This window comes from Impatiens glandulifera, chromosome 1 (genome assembly GCF_907164915.1).
Source record: "Impatiens glandulifera chromosome 1, dImpGla2.1, whole genome shotgun sequence".
NCBI classification, from domain to species: domain Eukaryota; kingdom Viridiplantae; phylum Streptophyta; class Magnoliopsida; order Ericales; family Balsaminaceae; genus Impatiens; species Impatiens glandulifera.
The window spans coordinates 22,512,761-22,519,532 of record NC_061862.1 but is presented as its reverse complement, the minus strand read 5'-3'; the positions used below and the strand labels follow the sequence as shown (position 1 = coordinate 22,519,532).

General features: G+C 32.7%; 1 pseudogene; it reads right to left on the bottom strand.

Annotated features, from left to right (window-relative positions):
- Positions 1–5,198: 5,198 nt before the first annotated feature.
- LOC124920992 lies at positions 5,199–6,404 on the bottom strand (annotated as a pseudogene).
- Positions 6,405–6,772: the final 368 nt, after the last annotated feature.

Below are 6,772 nucleotides of genomic sequence, written 5' to 3'. Positions count from 1 at the left end.
CAAACGAAATAGAGTATGGCGCCTTGAACAAAAAAACTTTTGTGACTTTCCAATACGCAATGCTCCACCTTTGACATAACGATCAATTCTGCTCATTCATGGGAATTCGCCGACATGTGTACTTGGGTGCGTTACCATTAAAGAGTATCTTTCTCCGAACCTACTTCACATCACTTCAGACTCTTGTAAAAGCTTGTTAATTTCGCTCCATCCAAATGTGATACACATCTGTAGCAAAACAACACTCGAAGAAAACCAAGTACCCTTTGCTTTAATGAGTGTCAATTCCTTGATCTCCTTCTCTTCCACCGAAAAATTAAGAAACTCCACAAATTTGAAAAATCGCTCCAAAATCACGGATGTAAAGAAACATTGTCCAAAAATATAATCCATGGTTTCTTCTTCATCAACACACAAAAGACACTTCGAGTCCATAATATCCATGTAACCCTTGATTCTATCCATTGTTATTAGTCTTTCATGGAAGACTAACCACATGATGAATTGATGCAATATGATGATTTTAGGGACCAAACCAAATGAATCCACGTTGTTGTTTCCCCTCTTATTCGAACAATATCCTAAGAAAGCTTTGAGACAAACTTGTCAACTCTTTCTATCTTCCATTCTTGTGAATCCCTCGATCATGAAATTGCAGATTTTAAATAAAATCAAGGATCCTTTTATCTTTTGGTATTCGCCTCAAAAGACCATTCTATTCCATGTCTTTAATACTGTATGTGTTTAAAAACGTCCGCCCCAAAAAAATAATTTTGTTGACTTTTAAGAAATAAATATAAAATATAAATATCTTTTTGAAAATTTTGAAATAAAATTAAATCAAATCGGGGAATTGTTTAAAAACTAGTTTGTGACTTAAGAGTCACCACCTAAATTTTCTTATAAAATTAGGAAAAATAAATTATTGGCATGTAAAATAATAACACCTTTTGAAAAGAGATTCTTTAAGGGTTCAGTGCTTGGTTACACGTGAAAAATGGCTTTGACGCTATGTCTCACATGCCCGTTAAAAAAGTCTCTACTATTAATATTTTGGCCATTTTAAAAAATATTTTACACTTATTTTATCCGTTTATTTATCAATTCCTATCCGATCTCAAATATTAATATTAAATATAAAGGTAATACTTATTAAATACAATAACGAATAATAATAATAAAATTATTCACAAATAAATAAATAAACTAAGAAAAGAAATGAGAAAATAAAGGGAAGAGGTTTTCGTCTTCAGAGCTTGTGCAACTTGCTGGGATGACTAGTGGCGATGCAGCTTGTGCTCCAGCAGGTGAAAAGGTTTCCGTCTTCAGAGCTTGTTTAGTTTTAGTATCCGTACTCCATCCTTGACGCACGCCTGGCACTACAGACTCTATCTTTTTCTATTCTTCAATCACAACTTTCTTCCCTTCTCGAATCCGTTGTAGCCTTATTATTTCAAGAACGACTTCCTGAGCTTCCCCGTCATCTGAGGCATACCATGATTCTATCAGAACCTCTTCTTTGGGGTCATGTATCGTATGAGTGACTGATACATTAAGCTCAAGTGGGTTAGTGGGTCTACTAGTAGTCCCGAATAAAGGGTTTATTTGACTAGTGGGTGGATTAAGTAACTGCCTCATATAGTCTAATAGTAAAAATATATTGTCATTAAGATTGTCTGCTCGGATCCCCAAAATAATGCCATAGGTAGTTTTCTCATCAACCCTTGGTCTAAGAGGAATATCCGGCGATGCAGATTGCCATGTTGGTTATGTATCATACATTTTTTAGATGAAGCGTCCGGTGGTGAAATCTCGTGTGCAACCCGTAGTGAAAATATTTAGTATGTGGAACCATCAAGAAGAGTGAGTTTAAAACAAGTAGTGAGGACAAGCGGTGTCATCCTTATGCACGTATGTGTCCTAATCGTAATAGGCGTCCAATTTCCGATTCATTTTAAAATGTGTTGTATTTCGATGTGAGATAAACATTAATAACTCAAAAGGGAAAATAACACAACAATTTAGTTTAGGTCCTTCATTGTTCGTTTGCTCCTCCGTTTCTAGCTCTACTTGCTTTTGTGTAATTTTTTTATAAAATTCCCCAGATTGTTGGTTTTCTTGCTTTCCTCATAGATAGCACTTGAATAACTAGTCTTCGTGGCTAACAATCTTATATCTGTGTAATAAAGACTCAAAGACAACAACTCGTTACGTTAGACATTTTAATTTTCCCTTTTATTTTCAAACGGAATTTAGAATGTACTTTTGGATGCCTATCTCATATGTATGCATACATGTATTTATCATATATAGTTATCACATATTGTAAGAGGCTTCGCGACATGACTTTGTTGCTTGGGAACGACAAGTCAACGACTTGGTAGAAATGAATTTTTTTTATAAAGTTAGAAGTGGCTTAAGAGTGGAAATTTGACGAAATGACCTAAAGATGCCTTTATTTGCATCCGTGGTCACCCCATAATTTTTATTGCTTTAGTGATCACTTTATTTTTTTGACGAAAATACCCTTATCGCGTAACGCGAAGGGCCTTTACATTACGCAAAATGGAAAAGTTCTTTATATAAATACTCTAAGTTTTTTATTTCGTTATTTTTCTTTCTCTCTCTTCTCTCTCTACTCATCGTTTTTTCTTAGACGACGACGACGGAACCCTAAACGAACATATCATACAGATCAATACCAAAACCCCCGTTCTAATATCATGTGTTTATCATACAAATCGATTTATGTTCTTATTTTCATTATCTTCATCTTCAAACCCTAAACCTGTTCTTATTGTTCATATTGGTTTTCATATTGGTTGTTCATATTGTCGATGATGATATTTGCAGATAATCTTGTTTTTTGATTCTAAGGTGAATGTTTTTTGATTTCATTTCCTCGTATTTTCTATGTATAACGATGTTGTTTTTGGATCGATCTGTCTGCGATTTGTTTGATCTTTTTTTGTTGATCTATTTGGCGAGTAACAGGCTCGATTATTGCGATTTTGTGGGTGGAGGAGGAAGGAGGTTGTTGTTCTATCAAACAGGTTAGGGTTCGAATTCATTTTCGAATTGTGAATTTTTTTTACAATAATTAGATTGTTTGTTTTGAGTTTCTTTTAATGATTTTGTAAATTGTATTTCTTTTTGCGTTTTAGGAGAACTATGGTTTTCTGCAAAATATTACAAATCTATGTTGAACTTCCTAATTCAGATTTAATCTTCTTTACAGTATCAAATGGATGCATTTTGATTGACTCGGTTACATGATCATGATACATATATCATGAACCTAGATCAGTAATGGAGAATTGTGGTGCATATAATTTTTTGAACTAAGATAACTGTTCACAGATGCTATTCCATATGTCTGTGTACAAAGTGGCATCTGGATTGTTCATATTCATCCATTTGGTAGATCCCATACTAGCCTTTTCTTTAACTTTGAATTGCTATAGCCTCTAGGCAAGTTGTAATTCAATATATGATGTGGGTTATTTGTGATCAACAATCTACTAATGAAGCGAATCATTATATTCATCAACCAAAACATTCTGATTCTCTTTTGTTTTCATGTACCAATCCATATCACACTCTATTATATTTCATTTTTTTCATTCAGTAAGCTTAAAAAGATGGAGCATGATGAGACTGGATGCCACACATCACCGGAAGGTCCAATCTTGTGCATCAACAATTATGGCTTCTTTGGAAGTGCAACAACCATGAACATGTGTTCCAAATGTCACAAAGACATGATTTTGAAACAAGAACATAGGAAACTTGTTGCCTCCTCCATTGAGAACATTGTTAATGGAAAGGAACCCGCCATGTCGATGTGGGAATATGTTCTATGGATCCCATCGCTACTCTGATAAACATGGTTTTCTTTTTGACTATCATGGTGCTGCCTAGGATGCTATAGCTAAAGCCAATCATGTTGTTAAGGCGGAGAAACTCAACAAGATCTAGAGATGTTATTTCTGCAACCTCTTTGTCTTCATTAGGACCTTGATCAAGAGCTAAAACAACTGTTCATATCAATTGAGATATATCATCCTTTCGGCTTCTCTGTTTGTTTCTCATTGCAGCAGGAGAGAGATTGTTTATTTTGTTTGCTTCAATGTTTTTTAAGTTGTGGTGATTTGATAAAAAAAAGACATTTGTGGTTCTTGGGTTTGTTTTCACTTTTCAGTACTAGTTTGTCATGTGGAAACTATGAATGATTATTATGCTTTGTTATATGTTCTTGTTGACATGGTGTTTAAATAAATCTAACTATGTATTTGTGATCATATCCATCAATTACACATAAAAGTTGTAGATTTATATATACAAATATATGTTCTTCTATTTGATTAATTTTAATTGTTAGACAAAAATGTGTTATTGTATTGGTAGTATACTAGTATACCTTATCAAAATATGAACAACTTTGGGATATTATTTGAGATATTATTATAATACATATTTTAATTAATTATTATATAGTAAGTTGCCTTGCCCTATCCAAAAGTTGAACAAATCCAAACTACCAACAACACACATAATAAGAATATACATAAACAACATACATAATGTTAGTGTATATAATGTTAGTGTATATAATATAATAATATATTATATTGATATATTATTATATTATATAATATAATATAATATAATATAATATATTCTATAATATATTCTATTCTATTATATTATATTATAGTTTCCTTATATTACTAATGTAACTCAAGTATAAATACTTATACTATATTGAATAATATAGTTTCCTTATATTGAATATATTCTATTCAAAAAAATGTTAGTGCATATAATATAATAATATATTATATTGATATATTATTATATTATATAATATAATATATTATATTCTATAATATATTATATTATATTATAGTTTCCTTATATTGCTAATGTAACTCAAGTATAAATATCTTTACTATATTGAATAAAGATACACAAAATACAATCTTTCTTTCTTTATTCTTACATTGTAAGAATAGATAGAAAGAGAATAATATTGTGTATCTTTATTCAATATAGTAAAGGTATTTATACTTTAATTACATTAGTAATATAAGGAAACTATAATATAATATAATATATTATATTCTATAATATATTATATAATAATATATCAATATAATATATTATTATATTATATACACTAACACCCTCCCTCAAGCTCAAGGTGGAAGAGCATTGAACATCTTGAGATTGGAGACTAAATCTTGAAAACGTTGAGGATGATGAAATTTGGTAAAAATGTCAGCAATCTGAGCTTGCGAAGAAATGAGAATCAATTGTATGGTACCATTAATGACATGATGGCGTGTCAGATGACAATCTATTTCTATATGCTTGGTACGTTCGTGAAATACATCATTATGAGCAATCTGCATTGCACTATTATTATCACAGAAAAGTGGAATAGCAGCGGATGAAGGAACACCCATATCTTGAAGTAACCATTGTAGCCAGAGAAACTCAGAGGTAGTATCTGCAAGAGCACGATATTCAGAGTCTATACTAGAACGAGAAACAATAATTTGTTTCTTACTTCTCCATAAAATGAGAGATGTGCCAAGAAAGAAACAATAATCAGTAGTGGATCGACGATCAGTTAGATCCCCTGCCCAATCAACATCAGAGTATGCTCATAACTCTTGAGGATAAGAGTGAGCAAAATGTAGTCCATGAAATAAAGTTCCTCTAATGTATCATAATATACGAAGAACTGTAAAGAAATGAGTTGTACGAGAAGATGACATAAATTGACTCACGATATGGACAACATATGCAATATTTGGCCGAGTGACAGTAAGATATATAAGACTACCAACCAGTTGTCGATAAAGTGTTTCATCACTTAGTGGAGTACCATCAGTAGCAGCCAAATGTTCTATGGAGTCAAAGGGTGTGCTAACAATTTTTGTGTTAGTAATACCAGCCCGATATATGAGATCAGTTGCGTACTTAGCTTGTGATAAATAGTAACCGGATTTGTTGGAAGCTATTTCAAGTCCCAAGAAATAACTTAATTGTCCAAGATCTTTCATTTCAAATTGTTGATGTAGAAAATTCTTGAGATCACGGATTTCATTTGTGTCATCACCAGTAATTATCATGTCATCCACATAAAGTAAAAGTAAGGTACAACCTTGATCTGTTTTGCGCAAAAACAATGCATGATCATAAGAGCTGGATTTGAAACCAAGATTACCAATGGTGTAGCTAAATTTGGCGAACCACTCCTTAGGAGCTTGTTTGAGACCATAAAGAGCTTTGCGGAGTCTACAAACTTTATTTGGAGGATGATCATACCTAGGTGGAGGTTGCATATACACTTCTTCTGTTAGTTCACCATTAAGAAATTCATTTTTTACATCCATTTAAAATAGTTGCCATCTTTTTCTAGAAGCTACTGCAACGAGGCTACGAACCGAGGTCAATCGAGCGACAGGAGAAAACGTTTCCTCATAATCAATACCATATTCTTGAGTATATACCTTAGTAACAAGGCGAGCTTTATATCGTTCGACTGAACCATCTGCTCGTGTCTTAATTTTAAAAACCCATTTACAACCAACGATTGACTTATGTGAAGGTAAATCAACCAAGTCCCAAGTTTTTGTCTTGGTAAGTGCTTGCAATTCTTCTGTCATTGCTTGCTGCCATAAAGGGTTAGAGTTGGCCTCACAAAAAGTACGAGGTTCATAGAGAGAGACATAGCTGAGTACACATGAAAGTTACGAAGACG